Source organism: Schistocerca cancellata, unplaced genomic scaffold, assembly GCF_023864275.1.
Source record: "Schistocerca cancellata isolate TAMUIC-IGC-003103 unplaced genomic scaffold, iqSchCanc2.1 HiC_scaffold_1165, whole genome shotgun sequence".
Classification (NCBI taxonomy): Eukaryota; Metazoa; Arthropoda; class Insecta; order Orthoptera; family Acrididae; genus Schistocerca; species Schistocerca cancellata.
In genome coordinates this window covers 15,080-29,072 of record NW_026047164.1, presented here as the reverse complement: position 1 = coordinate 29,072, position 13,993 = coordinate 15,080, and the positions used below count along the sequence as shown (strand labels likewise).

Here is a 13,993-nt window from a genome sequence, read left to right as displayed (position 1 = left end):
GCTCTGCGATGTGTACCCGCGTCATATGACGAAAGACGAACAGTGGCCCTGTGGCGCAACGGATAACGCGTCTGACTACGGATCAGAAGATTCCAGGTTCGAATCTTGGCAGGGTCGGCATTTTGTTAGTTGCGGGCGCGTAGCTAGGCAGTGCATTCGAATGTTTCCACCTGCGTGGAGTGCAATGTCAATCCTGAGCATCTCGCAGCTGCATCTCGAGACGATCGTGGTAAATATCGCTTCGTGCAAGCGTCAGCGTAGCGTCAGTCGAGACAAGTCAAGCTGAGAGATGTTGCACAGTTAATTAAACGGTACGCGACGCTGACAACGCTTTTCCAAGTATCCCACGTCACGCAGCAGAGTGGCGCAGTGGAAGCGTGCTGGGCCCATAACCCAGAGGTCCGTGGATCGAAACCACGCTCTGCTAAAATTATTCCTTTTCTTGTGTGCTTCGAGCTCGATCATTAAGCCTGGGGTGCGCTGACCCAGCGTCAACAGCAAACCCTGTAAGTTCTGAAACGATGACGACGTCGTGTGGAGAATACGAGAAACACTTCCTAAGACGCAGAGTTTCTTACGATTCTGCAGCAACTACATTTCTCGATCACAACGTTAATGTCCTATCGGGCCACACGTGCAACTTTCGCGATATAAAAATCGCACCTCCCCGGCGGGGAATCGAACCCCGGTCTCCCGCGTGACAGGCGGGGATACTAACCACTATACTACCGAGGAATACGCAAACGACACGCACAACGCACGCACACTTATTCTTCTCAAGTAGGTGATTCATCTCAAATCTAGCGTCCCGATGCTTTCAGAGTCAGCTGCTACGAAATAAAAGTATGCCCCAGGTGAGGCTCGAACTCACAACCCCGGCATTGCTCACGGCTACTGCCTTATAAGTACCGTGCGCTAACCAATTGCGCCACTGGGGCTACAGCAGGGTGCTTTCAGTTAGCGGTATTTGCTTTGCTGCCAACCTGTTGTGGCTACAGACCCATCATACGACCGTCACCTGCGGCCATACTGCGACTTTAGCACCTGGCTACGGATGCTTCATACGATTCTTGTTTCATATGCTACACTTACAAGCATATCAACCGCTTGTCATCACCGAAAAATTGCAGAAAAACGCGCGCCTTGCCTTCTGCTACCTGTCCAACAGCGAGGGCAGATGTGTGGCAAGCTCTAAGCTATGCAGGCGCACCGTGGCCGAGCAGCTGGAGGAGAGATGCCTTCCTTGGCAGCTCCCTGCAGAGTGCGGAAGACCAGAGTGGCCGCGCCGCCGTTGTCAGTGGACGACACGCAGTTGCCGAGCCACGGAGAACACGTTGCTCTGCGATGTGTACCCGCGTCATATGACGAAAGACGAACAGTGGCCCTGTGGCGCAACGGATAACGCGTCTGACTACGGATCAGAAGATTCCAGGTTCGAATCTTGGCAGGGTCGGCATTTTGTTAGTTGCGGGCGCGTAGCTAGGCAGTGCATTCGAATGTTTCCACCTGCGTGGAGTGCAATGTCAATCCTGAGCATCTCGCAGCTGCATCTCGAGACGATCGTGGTAAATATCGCTTCGTGCAAGCGTCAGCGTAGCGTCAGTCGAGCAAAGTCGAGACAAGTCAAGCTGAGAGATGTTGCACAGTTAATTAAACGGTACGCGACGCTGACAACGCTTTTCCAAGTATCCCACGTCACGCAGCAGAGTGGCGCAGTGGAAGCGTGCTGGGCCCATAACCCAGAGGTCCGTGGATCGAAACCACGCTCTGCTAAAATTATTCCTTTTCTTGTGTGCTTCGAGCTCGATCATTAAGCCTGGGGTGCGCTGACCCAGCGTCAACAGCAAACCCTGTAAGTTCTGAAACGATGACGACGTCGTGTGGAGAATACGAGAAACACTTCCTAAGACGCAGAGTTTCTTACGATTCTGCAGCAACTACATTTCTCGATCACAACGTTAATGTCCTATCGGGCCACACGTGCAACTTTCGCGATATAAAAATCGCACCTCCCCGGCGGGGAATCGAACCCCGGTCTCCCGCGTGACAGGCGGGGATACTAACCACTATACTACCGAGGAATACGCAAACGACACGCACAACGCACGCACACTTATTCTTCTCAAGTAGGTGATTCATCTCAAATCTAGCGTCCCGATGCTTTCAGAGTCAGCTGCTACGAAATAAAAGTATGCCCCAGGTGAGGCTCGAACTCACAACCCCGGCATTGCTCACGGCTACTGCCTTATAAGTACCGTGCGCTAACCAATTGCGCCACTGGGGCTACAGCAGGGTGCTTTCAGTTAGCGGTATTTGCTTTGCTGCCAACCTGTTGTGGCTACAGACCCATCATACGACCGTCACCTGCGGCCATACTGCGACTTTAGCACCTGGCTACGGATGCTTCATACGATTCTTGTTTCATATGCTACACTTACAAGCATATCAACCGCTTGTCATCACCGAAAAATTGCAGAAAAACGCGCGCCTTGCCTTCTGCTACCTGTCCAACAGCGAGGGCAGATGTGTGGCAAGCTCTAAGCTATGCAGGCGCACCGTGGCCGAGCAGCTGGAGGAGAGATGCCTTCCTTGGCAGCTCCCTGCAGAGTGCGGAAGACCAGAGTGGCCGCGCCGCCGTTGTCAGTGGACGACACGCAGTTGCCGAGCCACGGAGAACACGTTGCTCTGCGATGTGTACCCGCGTCATATGACGAAAGACGAACAGTGGCCCTGTGGCGCAACGGATAACGCGTCTGACTACGGATCAGAAGATTCCAGGTTCGAATCCTGGCAGGGTCGGCATTTTGTTAGTTGCGGGCGCGTAGCTAGGCAGTGCATTCGAATGTTTCCACCTGCGTGGAGTGCAATGTCAATCCTGAGCATCTCCCCCCTGCGGGTTCGGGGGTTAGAATAGGCCCGCGGTATTCCTGCCTGTCGTAAGAGGCGACTAAAAGGAGTCTCACATGTTTCGGCCTTATGTGATGGTCCCCTCTCGGGTTTGACCTACATCTTTCTAAATTATTCCGAAGAGCGAGCCAATTGGGGAAGGGCGCCTTACATGGTGCACTGTATCCGTCGTGCAATTAGACCTTTAGCCGTCTTTCTCGTCGTTGCAATGGTGTCCCGCTCGTTTTCGATCTTTTGGGCGATTACCACACTGCACTCTGCAGCGTTTCTTTTAACTGCGACGACGACCTTGGCCATTTTTTGCACCTAAGATCCAGCACGGTAGCCAGTCCGTTGTGGTGGGGCCGCCATGTACCCTCTTGGTTGTAGCCCCCTGACAACACAGGGATCGCTCTACTGATGCCTGCGCCGTTAACTCCCCACGTATGCCAAGGAGTAGATGCCCATCGCCCCGGGGCATCGGGACTCCCGGCAATGGCCATCCTGCCAGGTGGCCTTTGCTGTGGCTGGGTGGCGCCCGTGGGGAGGGCCCTTGGTCGGAGTAGGTGGCATCAGGGCGGATGACCCGCAATGAAGCGTGGTACATCATCTCTCGCTGGTGGGCCACCACCAGCAGTCTCTAAGCGATCGAGGTCTAACCTCAACGGCAGGAAATACGATCCACGATCATTTCCCTCCCTGGCCACTCCATGGGAGGAACGTATGGCAAAAGAAGGCAGTGGAGACTATTCACCCCGGTTCCTTGTGTGTACGCGAGTTGATGGGGAATCGTTTATGTCAACCAAGCCCCAGTTTTTTGTGGAGCATTTAGAGGACAAGTTCGGGGAGGTGGAGGGCTTGTCCAAGATGCGCTCTGGTTCTGTGCTCATCAAAACGGCATCCTCTGCCCAGTCACGGAGGTTGCTCAATTGTGACAAGTTGGGGGATGTTTCAGTTAACATCACGCCGCATAAGAGTCTGAACATGGTCCAGGGTATAATATTCCACAGGGATCTTCTTCTGCAGTCCGACGATGAATTACGCGCCAACCTCGAACGACGAGGTGTTCACTTCGTCCGGCGCGTCCATCGGGGTCCGAGGGATAATCAGGTAGCCACCGGTGCCTTCATCTTGGCCTTTGAGGGTGATGTCTTACCCGAAAAGGTTAAGGTGATGGTTTACCGTTGTGATGTGAAGCCATATATCCCTCCTCCGATGCGGTGTTTTAAATGCTGGAAGTTCGGGCACATGTCATCTCGCTGTACTTCCAGCATCACGTGTCGGGATTGTGGACGTCCTTCGCATCCTGATACTCCATGTGCCCCGCCTCCTATCTGTGTTAACTGCGGAGAACACCATTGCCCCTGCTCGCCGGACTGTAGGATCTTTCAGAAGGAAAGGAAGATAATGGAATATAAGACCCTGGACCGCCTGTCCTACACCGAGGCAAGGCGGAAATTTGAGCGGCTACATCCTGTGCCAATGCCAACTAGTTATGCCGCTGCTGCAACACCAGTTCGATCTCAGCTCGGTCAGCATTCACCGGCCCCCTTGGTTGTGGGGGGCACTTCACTCCCTGTTGCTCCTGCTCCATCTACTTCAGGAGCAACACCACCCCAACCACCGGGGACATCTGTTCCCCCTTCACAGCCGGAGAAGCGTGAGCCTTCTTCGGCTCCTCTCGCTCGGAAGGGGTCCCTTGGGGCCCTCCCATCCCAGGCTTTGCCCAGTGCCAAAGTGGACACCCGCAAGGTTGTCAAACAATCACCGGTCGCTGGTCGTAGGGCGTCACGGTCGTCTTCAGTCCCAGAGACTGACCCAGTGAGGCCCTCCCAGCCAGACCCACCTAAGGCTCAGCGCGCAAAGCAGTCAAAGAAAAAGGCTCCCAAGCATCCTGAAATTGCGGTGGCACCTGTCCCACCGCAACCTTCTCCCTCTGCGTCCGAGGATGAGGTGGAGATCCTGGCGTCCGCTGAGGACATGGATCTCGCCAGTCCCTCGGATGCAGTAGATAGCTGTTGTCCAGGTGGTGACTCAGTAGCAGCAGGGGCCCCGGAGGCGTAATCTGCCTCCCCAGTCCCTTCACGCCTTTCCCATCCATGGCTAATACCATCCTCCAGTGGAACTGCAGCGGTTTCTTCCACCATCTAGCTGAGCTCCGCCAACTTCTCAGCCTTCGCCCTTTCTTCTGCATTGCTCTGCAGGAAACTTGGTTTCCGGCGATGCGAACCCCCGCCCTCCGTGGCTATCGGGGTTATTACGAGAACCGAGCAGCTTATGAAAGGGTGTCTGGTGGCGTCTGCATTTATATCCTTCACACTCTGCACAGCGAGTCTGTCCCTCTCCAGACGCCTTTAGAGGCTGTCGCTGTACGTGTGTGGACGCCACAGGCTGTTACCGTCTGCAGTCTTTACATTCCACCGGATGGTGATGTCTCGCAGCATGTCCTGGCTGCACTGGTCGCCCAATTGCCGCCACCTTTCTTGCTATTGGGCGACTTCAACGCTCATAACCCTCTGTGGGGTGGGTCAGTGGCAACAGGTCGAGGCGCCATCATTGAGCATTTATTGTCGCAGCTCGATCTCTCGCTGTTAAATGATGGTGCCTTCACACACTTCAGTGTGGCGCATGGCACCTACTCCGCCATTGACCTTTCAATCTGTAGCCATAGCCTCTTACCGTCTGTCCAATGGAGTGTGCATGACGACCTGTGTGGTAGTGACCATTTTCCGATCTTTTTGTCACTACCACAGCGCCCCTCTTCTGGGCACCCTAGCAGATGGGCTATGAATAAGGCTGACTGGGACTTGTTCTCCTCTACTGCCGCTTTTGAGCCTCTCTCTACCGATGACATTGATGCGGTGGTTCAATCGGTCACCACCGGCATCGTTACTGCCGCCGAATCTGCCATTCCCCATTCCTGTGGGTCCCCTCGGCGGAAGGCTGTGCCTTGGTGGTCGCCTGAGATCGCTGAGGCGATTAAAGATCGCCGGCGGGCGCTCCAGCGTCACAAGCGACACCCCTCCCTCGACCACCTTATCGCCTTCAAACGGCTGCGTGCGCGGGCCCGCCTCCTTATCCGCCAAGGCAAGAAGGAGTGCTGGGAGCGGTATGTGTCCACCATTGGCCTCCATGTCACTCCTTCGCAGGTCTGGGCCAAGATTCGACGCGTCTACGGCTATCGGCCACCTGCCAGCGTCCCTGCGCTCTCACTGAATGGAGCAGTTTGTACTGACTCCGACGTCATTGCCAATCGCTTAGCAGAGCATTTTGCTATGAGTTCCGCTTCTGCGAATTACCCCCAGGCCTTCCGCTCCATTAAAGAGCGGATGGAACGTCGGAGCCTTTCGTTTCGCACCAACCACCCGGAATCTTACAATGCTCCATTTAGTGAGTGGGAATTTCGCAGTGCCCTCGCTGCTTGCCCTGATACCGCTCCTGGGCCAGATGGCATCCACTGTCAGATGCTGAAACACCTTTCAGTGGACTGCCAGCGGCGCCTTCTCGATCTTTACAACCGTCTTTGGGTCGAGGGGGAGTTTCCGTCGCAATGGCGGGAAGGCATTGTCATCCCCGTTTTGAAACCTGGAAAGCACCCTCTGGAGGTGGACAGCTACCGTCCCATTAGCCTCACCAACGTTCTTTGCAAGTTGCTTGAACGGATGGTGAGCCGGCGCTTGCATTGGGTACTGGAGTCTCGAGGCCTTCTGGCTCCATCTCAGGGTGGGTTCCGTAAAGGCCGCTCCGCCGCCGACAATCTGGTGAGCCTGGAGTCGGCCATCCGTACTGCCTTTTCCCGCCGTCAGCACCTGGTCGCTGTCTTTTTCGACATGCGGAAGGCGTACGATACGACGTGGCGTCATCACATTCTTTCTACGCTCCATGGATGGGGTCTTCGGGGTCCTCTGCCGATTTTTATCCGCAATTTTCTGTCGTGTCGTACCTTCCGCGTGCAAGTCGCGGCCTCGTATAGTTCCTCCCACGTCCAGGAGAACGGTGTGCCACAGGGCTCTGTTTTAAGTGTCTGTCTGTTTTTAATAGCCATTAACGGGCTTGCTGCGGCCGTGGGAAATTCTGTCTCCGCTTCCCTGTATGCTGACGACTTCTGCCTTTATTACAGCTCTACTGGCATTGCCGCTGTTGAACGTCAGCTACAGGGCGCTATCCGTAAGGCGCAGTCTTGGGCTGTAGCGCATGGGTTTCAGTTTTCGGCAGCCAAGACCCGCGTTATACATTTCTGCCGGCGCCGAACAGTCCATCCTGAGCCGCGGCTTTATCTTGCCGACGAACTCCTTGCTGTGGTGGAGACCCACAGGTTTTTGGGGGTGGTTTTTGATGCCCGGTTGACTTGGCTGCCTCATATCCAGCAGCTTAAACAGACGTGTTGGCGGCATCTAAACGCTCTGAGATGCTTGAGCCACACCCGCTGGGGAGCCGACCGCTCTACCCTGTTACGGCTCTACCAGGCGTTAATCCAGTCCCGTCTGGATTATGGGTGCCTGGCATATGGCTCAGCATCCCCGTCTGCGTTGCGGGTGCTGGACCCAATCCTCCACAGCGGGATACGCCTTGCCACTGGTGCTTTCCGCACCAGCCCTGTGGACAGCTTACTCGTGGAGGCAGGTGTCCCTCCACTGCGGTTCCGGCGCCAACGTTTGCTGGCCGCTTATGCTGCCCATGTTCTAAGCTCGCCCGGGCATCCTAACTATCGTCTCCTGTTCCCGCAGTCAGTCGTCCGTCTGCCGGAACGTCGGCCCCGGTCGGGTTGTCCGATCGCCATACGCGTCAAGGAGCTTCTCTCCGGGCTTGGGCTTGTCCCTGTTCCACCTCCTTTCCGGGCACTTCTGCGTACACCCCCGTGGTGCGTTCCTCGCCCTTGCCTTCGGCTCGACTTGGCACAGGGCTCGAAGGACTCAGTCCCTCCAGAGGCCTTCCGCCGCCGCTTTTATTCCATCCTGGCCACGTATCAGGGCTCTGGCATTGTTTACACCGACGGCTCGATGGTTGCTGGTCGAGTCGGGTATGCGCTCACTCTAGGGAACCATTCCGAACAACGTTCTTTGCCGGCTGGCTGCAGCGTTTACACTGCTGAGCTGGTCGCCATCTTTCGAGCCCTAGAGTATATCCGCTCCTGCTCAGGTGAGTCGTTCGTTATCTGTAGCGATTCCCTGAGCAGTTTACGAGCACTCGACCAGTGTTTTCCTCGTTCCCGTCTGGTGATGGCTATCCATGAGTCCCTGCATACTCTTGCGCGTTGCGGCCGCTCTGCGGTCTTCGTGTGGACCCCAGGCCATGTTGGGATCCCCGGCAACGAGAATGTTGACCGGCTGGCGAAAGAGGCTACTAGTGCACCACCTCTGGACGTTGGCCTCCCGGAGACCGATTTGCGGGCGTTCCTACGCCGCAAAATTCTGGACCTTTGGGACACTGAATGGCGCGCCCTGCCTTCACGCAACAAACTTCGGGCCATCAAGGGGGCTACCGGTGTGTGGCGCTCCTCCTTGCGGGTTTCTCGCAAGGAGTCTGTTGTCCTCTGCCGGCTGCGCATTGGGCACACTCGGCTTACCCACGGCCACTTATTGCGCCGTGAGGATGCGCCTCTATGTCGCTGCGGCTCCGTTTTATCCGTGGTTCATGTTTTATTGGAGTGTCCGTTTTTAGCTGCGCTCAGGCAGTCGTTCGCACTGCCTGACTCGCTCCCTGCCCTTTTAACAGATGACCCGGCTATGGCTGACTTAGTTTTACGTTTTATTCGGGCAGGGGGTTTTTATTCTTTACTCTGAGTGTTTCTATTTTTATCTTATTGTTTTGTGTTGATTCTGGCCTTTGGCCTCCGGTTTTAAACTGATTTTTTTTAATGTGTTTCTAGTGGTTGGCTTTTCCTTTTTTATTTCTCTGGTCGGCCAACCACCGTCACACTCTGTGTGCTTTTAGTTCGTTTTGTCTTGTCTTTGTCTCAGTTTCTCTTGTCCTGTATCGTCTGTGATCTCTTTTGTTCCTCGTTTTTATTCTCTGTGGGTGTTCTTTGTCTTTGGAAAAAGGGACCGATGACCATAGCAGTCTGGTCCCTTTAATCCCCCAAACCAACCAACCATCCTGAGCATCTCGCAGCTGCATCTCGAGACGATCGTGGTAAATATCGCTTCGTGCAAGCGTCAGCGTAGCGTCAGTCGAGCAAAGTCGAGACAAGTCAAGCTGAGAGATGTTGCACAGTTAATTAAACGGTACGCGACGCTGACAACGCTTTTCCAAGTATCCCACGTCACGCAGCAGAGTGGCGCAGTGGAAGCGTGCTGGGCCCATAACCCAGAGGTCCGTGGATCGAAACCACGCTCTGCTAAAATTATTCCTTTTCTTGTGTGCTTCGAGCTCGATCATTAAGCCTGGGGTGCGCTGACCCAGCGTCAACAGCAAACCCTGTAAGTTCTGAAACGATGACGACGTCGTGTGGAGAATACGAGAAACACTTCCTAAGACGCAGAGTTTCTTACGATTCTGCAGCAACTACATTTCTCGATCACAACGTTAATGTCCTATCGGGCCACACGTGCAACTTTCGCGATATAAAAATCGCACCTCCCCGGCGGGGAATCGAACCCCGGTCTCCCGCGTGACAGGCGGGGATACTAACCACTATACTACCGAGGAATACGCAAACGACACGCACAACGCACGCACACTTATTCTTCTCAAGTAGGTGATTCATCTCAAATCTAGCGTCCCGATGCTTTCAGAGTCAGCTGCTACGAAATAAAAGTATGCCCCAGGTGAGGCTCGAACTCACAACCCCGGCATTGCTCACGGCTACTGCCTTATAAGTACCGTGCGCTAACCAATTGCGCCACTGGGGCTACAGCAGGGTGCTTTCAGTTAGCGGTATTTGCTGTGCTGCCAACCTGTTGTGGCTACAGACCCATCATACGACCGTCACCTGCGGCCATACTGCGACTTTAGCACCTGGCTACGGATGCTTCATACGATTCTTGTTTCATATGCTACACTTACAAGCATATCAACCGCTTGTCATCACCGAAAAATTGCAGAAAAACGCGCGCCTTGCCTTCTGCTACCTGTCCAACAGCGAGGGCAGATGTGTGGCAAGCTCTAAGCTATGCAGGCGCACCGTGGCCGAGCAGCTGGAGGAGAGATGCCTTCCTTGGCAGCTCCCTGCAGAGTGCGGAAGACCAGAGTGGCCGCGCCGCCGTTGTCAGTGGACGACACGCAGTTGCCGAGCCACGGAGAACACGTTGCTCTGCGATGTGTACCCGCGTCATATGACGAAAGACGAACAGTGGCCCTGTGGCGCAACGGATAACGCGTCTGACTACGGATCAGAAGATTCCAGGTTCGAATCTTGGCAGGGTCGGCATTTTGTTAGTTGCGGGCGCGTAGCTAGGCAGTGCATTCGAATGTTTCCACCTGCGTGGAGTGCAATGTCAATCCTGAGCATCTCGCAGCTGCATCTCGAGACGATCGTGGTAAATATCGCTTCGTGCAAGCGTCAGCGTAGCGTCAGTCGAGCAAAGTCGAGACAAGTCAAGCTGAGAGATGTTGCACAGTTAATTAAACGGTACGCGACGCTGACAACGCTTTTCCAAGTATCCCACGTCACGCAGCAGAGTGGCGCAGTGGAAGCGTGCTGGGCCCATAACCCAGAGGTCCGTGGATCGAAACCACGCTCTGCTAAAATTATTCCTTTTCTTGTGTGCTTCGAGCTCGATCATTAAGCCTGGGGTGCGCTGACCCAGCGTCAACAGCAAACCCTGTAAGTTCTGAAACGATGACGACGTCGTGTGGAGAATACGAGAAACACTTCCTAAGACGCAGAGTTTCTTACGATTCTGCAGCAACTACATTTCTCGATCACAACGTTAATGTCCTATCGGGCCACACGTGCAACTTTCGCGATATAAAAATCGCACCTCCCCGGCGGGGAATCGAACCCCGGTCTCCCGCGTGACAGGCGGGGATACTAACCACTATACTACCGAGGAATACGCAAACGACACGCACAACGCACGCACACTTATTCTTCTCAAGTAGGTGATTCATCTCAAATCTAGCGTCCCGATGCTTTCAGAGTCAGCTGCTACGAAATAAAAGTATGCCCCAGGTGAGGCTCGAACTCACAACCCCGGCATTGCTCACGGCTACTGCCTTATAAGTACCGTGCGCTAACCAATTGCGCCACTGGGGCTACAGCAGGGTGCTTTCAGTTAGCGGTATTTGCTTTGCTGCCAACCTGTTGTGGCTACAGACCCATCATACGACCGTCACCTGCGGCCATACTGCGACTTTAGCACCTGGCTACGGATGCTTCATACGATTCTTGTTTCATATGCTACACTTACAAGCATATCAACCGCTTGTCATCACCGAAAAATTGCAGAAAAACGCGCGCCTTGCCTTCTGCTACCTGTCCAACAGCGAGGGCAGATGTGTGGCAAGCTCTAAGCTATGCAGGCGCACCGTGGCCGAGCAGCTGGAGGAGAGATGCCTTCCTTGGCAGCTCCCTGCAGAGTGCGGAAGACCAGAGTGGCCGCGCCGCCGTTGTCAGTGGACGACACGCAGTTGCCGAGCCACGGAGAACACGTTGCTCTGCGATGTGTACCCGCGTCATATGACGAAAGACGAACAGTGGCCCTGTGGCGCAACGGATAACGCGTCTGACTACGGATCAGAAGATTCCAGGTTCGAATCCTGGCAGGGTCAGCATTTTGTTAGTTGCGGGCGCGTAGCTAGGCAGTGCATTCGAATGTTTCCACCTGCGTGGAGTGCAATGTCAATCCTGAGCATCTCGCAGCTGCATCTCGAGACGATCGTGGTAAATATCGCTTCGTGCAAGCGTCAGCGTAGCGTCAGTCGAGCAAAGTCGAGACAAGTCAAGCTGAGAGATGTTGCACAGTTAATTAAACGGTACGCGACGCTGACAACGCTTTTCCAAGTATCCCACGTCACGCAGCAGAGTGGCGCAGTGGAAGCGTGCTGGGCCCATAACCCAGAGGTCCGTGGATCGAAACCACGCTCTGCTAAAATTATTCCTTTTCTTGTGTGCTTCGAGCTCGATCATTAAGCCTGGGGTGCGCTGACCCAGCGTCAACAGCAAACCCTGTAAGTTCTGAAACGATGACGACGTCGTGTGGAGAATACGAGAAACACTTCCTAAGACGCAGAGTTTCTTACGATTCTGCAGCAACTACATTTCTCGATCACAACGTTAATGTCCTATCGGGCCACACGTGCAACTTTCGCGATATAAAAATCGCACCTCCCCGGCGGGGAATCGAACCCCGGTCTCCCGCGTGACAGGCGGGGATACTAACCACTATACTACCGAGGAATACGCAAACGACACGCACAACGCACGCACACTTATTCTTCTCAAGTAGGTGATTCATCTCAAATCTAGCGTCCCGATGCTTTCAGAGTCAGCTGCTACGAAATAAAAGTATGCCCCAGGTGAGGCTCGAACTCACAACCCCGGCATTGCTCACGGCTACTGCCTTATAAGTACCGTGCGCTAACCAATTGCGCCACTGGGGCTACAGCAGGGTGCTTTCAGTTAGCGGTATTTGCTGTGCTGCCAACCTGTTGTGGCTACAGACCCATCATACGACCGTCACCTGCGGCCATACTGCGACTTTAGCACCTGGCTACGGATGCTTCATACGATTCTTGTTTCATATGCTACACTTACAAGCATATCAACCGCTTGTCATCACCGAAAAATTGCAGAAAAACGCGCGCCTTGCCTTCTGCTACCTGTCCAACAGCGAGGGCAGATGTGTGGCAAGCTCTAAGCTATGCAGGCGCACCGTGGCCGAGCAGCTGGAGGAGAGATGCCTTCCTTGGCAGCTCCCTGCAGAGTGCGGAAGACCAGAGTGGCCGCGCCGCCGTTGTCAGTGGACGACACGCAGTTGCCGAGCCACGGAGAACACGTTGCTCTGCGATGTGTACCCGCGTCATATGACGAAAGACGAACAGTGGCCCTGTGGCGCAACGGATAACGCGTCTGACTACGGATCAGAAGATTCCAGGTTCGAATCTTGGCAGGGTCGGCATTTTGTTAGTTGCGGGCGCGTAGCTAGGCAGTGCATTCGAATGTTTCCACCTGCGTGGAGTGCAATGTCAATCCTGAGCATCTCGCAGCTGCATCTCGAGACGATCGTGGTAAATATCGCTTCGTGCAAGCGTCAGCGTAGCGTCAGTCGAGCAAAGTCGAGACAAGTCAAGCTGAGAGATGTTGCACAGTTAATTAAACGGTACGCGACGCTGACAACGCTTTTCCAAGTATCCCACGTCACGCAGCAGAGTGGCGCAGTGGAAGCGTGCTGGGCCCATAACCCAGAGGTCCGTGGATCGAAACCACGCTCTGCTAAAATTATTCCTTTTCTTGTGTGCTTCGAGCTCGATCATTAAGCCTGGGGTGCGCTGACCCAGCGTCAACAGCAAACCCTGTAAGTTCTGAAACGATGACGACGTCGTGTGGAGAATACGAGAAACACTTCCTAAGACGCAGAGTTTCTTACGATTCTGCAGCAACTACATTTCTCGATCACAACGTTAATGTCCTATCGGGCCACACGTGCAACTTTCGCGATATAAAAATCGCACCTCCCCGGCGGGGAATCGAACCCCGGTCTCCCGCGTGACAGGCGGGGATACTAACCACTATACTACCGAGGAATACGCAAACGACACGCACAACGCACGCACACTTATTCTTCTCAAGTAGGTGATTCATCTCAAATCTAGCGTCCCGATGCTTTCAGAGTCAGCTGCTACGAAATAAAAGTATGCCCCAGGTGAGGCTCGAACTCACAACCCCGGCATTGCTCACGGCTACTGCCTTATAAGTACCGTGCGCTAACCAATTGCGCCACTGGGGCTACAGCAGGGTGCTTTCAGTTAGCGGTATTTGCTTTGCTGCCAACCTGTTGTGGCTACAGACCCATCATACGACCGTCACCTGCGGCCATACTGCGACTTTAGCACCTGGCTACGGATGCTTCATACGATTCTTGTTTCATATGCTACACTTACAAGCATATCAACCGCTTGTCATCACCGAAAAATTGCAGAAAAACGCGCGCCTTGCCTTCTGCTA

The 13,993-nt window shown here is 54.3% G+C and overlaps 24 non-coding genes across 24 annotated transcripts; 12 read left to right on the top strand and 12 right to left on the bottom strand.

Moving 5' to 3' along the window:
* Window positions 1–44: 44 nt before the first annotated feature.
* On the top strand, window positions 45–117 carry Trnar-acg (transfer RNA arginine (anticodon ACG)). The gene has a single exon. It is a non-coding gene; the product is annotated as a tRNA-Arg (tRNA).
* Window positions 118–355: 238 nt separating this feature from the next.
* Trnam-cau (transfer RNA methionine (anticodon CAU)) lies at window positions 356–427 on the top strand. Its single transcript has one exon. It is a non-coding gene; the product is annotated as a tRNA-Met (tRNA).
* Window positions 428–663: 236 nt separating this feature from the next.
* Window positions 664–735, bottom strand: Trnad-guc (transfer RNA aspartic acid (anticodon GUC)). Its single transcript has one exon. It is a non-coding gene; the product is annotated as a tRNA-Asp (tRNA).
* A 111-nt stretch (window positions 736–846) lies between these two features.
* On the bottom strand, window positions 847–938 carry Trnai-uau (transfer RNA isoleucine (anticodon UAU)). Its single transcript is given in 2 exon segments — window positions 847–882; window positions 901–938. It is a non-coding gene; the product is annotated as a tRNA-Ile (tRNA).
* Window positions 939–1,380: 442 nt separating this feature from the next.
* On the top strand, window positions 1,381–1,453 carry Trnar-acg (transfer RNA arginine (anticodon ACG)). Its single transcript has one exon. It is a non-coding gene; the product is annotated as a tRNA-Arg (tRNA).
* Window positions 1,454–1,701: 248 nt separating this feature from the next.
* Window positions 1,702–1,773, top strand: Trnam-cau (transfer RNA methionine (anticodon CAU)). The gene has a single exon. It is a non-coding gene; the product is annotated as a tRNA-Met (tRNA).
* A 236-nt stretch (window positions 1,774–2,009) lies between these two features.
* Window positions 2,010–2,081, bottom strand: Trnad-guc (transfer RNA aspartic acid (anticodon GUC)). Its single transcript has one exon. It is a non-coding gene; the product is annotated as a tRNA-Asp (tRNA).
* A 111-nt stretch (window positions 2,082–2,192) lies between these two features.
* Trnai-uau (transfer RNA isoleucine (anticodon UAU)) lies at window positions 2,193–2,284 on the bottom strand. Its single transcript is given in 2 exon segments — window positions 2,193–2,228; window positions 2,247–2,284. It is a non-coding gene; the product is annotated as a tRNA-Ile (tRNA).
* Window positions 2,285–2,726: 442 nt separating this feature from the next.
* Trnar-acg (transfer RNA arginine (anticodon ACG)) lies at window positions 2,727–2,799 on the top strand. Its single transcript has one exon. It is a non-coding gene; the product is annotated as a tRNA-Arg (tRNA).
* Window positions 2,800–9,154: 6,355 nt separating this feature from the next.
* On the top strand, window positions 9,155–9,226 carry Trnam-cau (transfer RNA methionine (anticodon CAU)). The gene has a single exon. It is a non-coding gene; the product is annotated as a tRNA-Met (tRNA).
* Window positions 9,227–9,462: 236 nt separating this feature from the next.
* On the bottom strand, window positions 9,463–9,534 carry Trnad-guc (transfer RNA aspartic acid (anticodon GUC)). Its single transcript has one exon. It is a non-coding gene; the product is annotated as a tRNA-Asp (tRNA).
* A 111-nt stretch (window positions 9,535–9,645) lies between these two features.
* On the bottom strand, window positions 9,646–9,737 carry Trnai-uau (transfer RNA isoleucine (anticodon UAU)). Its single transcript is given in 2 exon segments — window positions 9,646–9,681; window positions 9,700–9,737. It is a non-coding gene; the product is annotated as a tRNA-Ile (tRNA).
* Window positions 9,738–10,179: 442 nt separating this feature from the next.
* On the top strand, window positions 10,180–10,252 carry Trnar-acg (transfer RNA arginine (anticodon ACG)). The gene has a single exon. It is a non-coding gene; the product is annotated as a tRNA-Arg (tRNA).
* Window positions 10,253–10,500: 248 nt separating this feature from the next.
* On the top strand, window positions 10,501–10,572 carry Trnam-cau (transfer RNA methionine (anticodon CAU)). The gene has a single exon. It is a non-coding gene; the product is annotated as a tRNA-Met (tRNA).
* A 236-nt stretch (window positions 10,573–10,808) lies between these two features.
* Window positions 10,809–10,880, bottom strand: Trnad-guc (transfer RNA aspartic acid (anticodon GUC)). The gene has a single exon. It is a non-coding gene; the product is annotated as a tRNA-Asp (tRNA).
* Window positions 10,881–10,991: 111 nt separating this feature from the next.
* Trnai-uau (transfer RNA isoleucine (anticodon UAU)) lies at window positions 10,992–11,083 on the bottom strand. Its single transcript is given in 2 exon segments — window positions 10,992–11,027; window positions 11,046–11,083. It is a non-coding gene; the product is annotated as a tRNA-Ile (tRNA).
* Window positions 11,084–11,525: 442 nt separating this feature from the next.
* Window positions 11,526–11,598, top strand: Trnar-acg (transfer RNA arginine (anticodon ACG)). The gene has a single exon. It is a non-coding gene; the product is annotated as a tRNA-Arg (tRNA).
* A 248-nt stretch (window positions 11,599–11,846) lies between these two features.
* Window positions 11,847–11,918, top strand: Trnam-cau (transfer RNA methionine (anticodon CAU)). Its single transcript has one exon. It is a non-coding gene; the product is annotated as a tRNA-Met (tRNA).
* Window positions 11,919–12,154: 236 nt separating this feature from the next.
* Trnad-guc (transfer RNA aspartic acid (anticodon GUC)) lies at window positions 12,155–12,226 on the bottom strand. The gene has a single exon. It is a non-coding gene; the product is annotated as a tRNA-Asp (tRNA).
* A 111-nt stretch (window positions 12,227–12,337) lies between these two features.
* On the bottom strand, window positions 12,338–12,429 carry Trnai-uau (transfer RNA isoleucine (anticodon UAU)). The gene is given in 2 exon segments: window positions 12,338–12,373; window positions 12,392–12,429. It is a non-coding gene; the product is annotated as a tRNA-Ile (tRNA).
* Window positions 12,430–12,871: 442 nt separating this feature from the next.
* Window positions 12,872–12,944, top strand: Trnar-acg (transfer RNA arginine (anticodon ACG)). Its single transcript has one exon. It is a non-coding gene; the product is annotated as a tRNA-Arg (tRNA).
* Window positions 12,945–13,192: 248 nt separating this feature from the next.
* On the top strand, window positions 13,193–13,264 carry Trnam-cau (transfer RNA methionine (anticodon CAU)). Its single transcript has one exon. It is a non-coding gene; the product is annotated as a tRNA-Met (tRNA).
* Window positions 13,265–13,500: 236 nt separating this feature from the next.
* Trnad-guc (transfer RNA aspartic acid (anticodon GUC)) lies at window positions 13,501–13,572 on the bottom strand. The gene has a single exon. It is a non-coding gene; the product is annotated as a tRNA-Asp (tRNA).
* A 111-nt stretch (window positions 13,573–13,683) lies between these two features.
* On the bottom strand, window positions 13,684–13,775 carry Trnai-uau (transfer RNA isoleucine (anticodon UAU)). The gene is given in 2 exon segments: window positions 13,684–13,719; window positions 13,738–13,775. It is a non-coding gene; the product is annotated as a tRNA-Ile (tRNA).
* Between the last annotated feature and the right edge of the window lie 218 nt (window positions 13,776–13,993).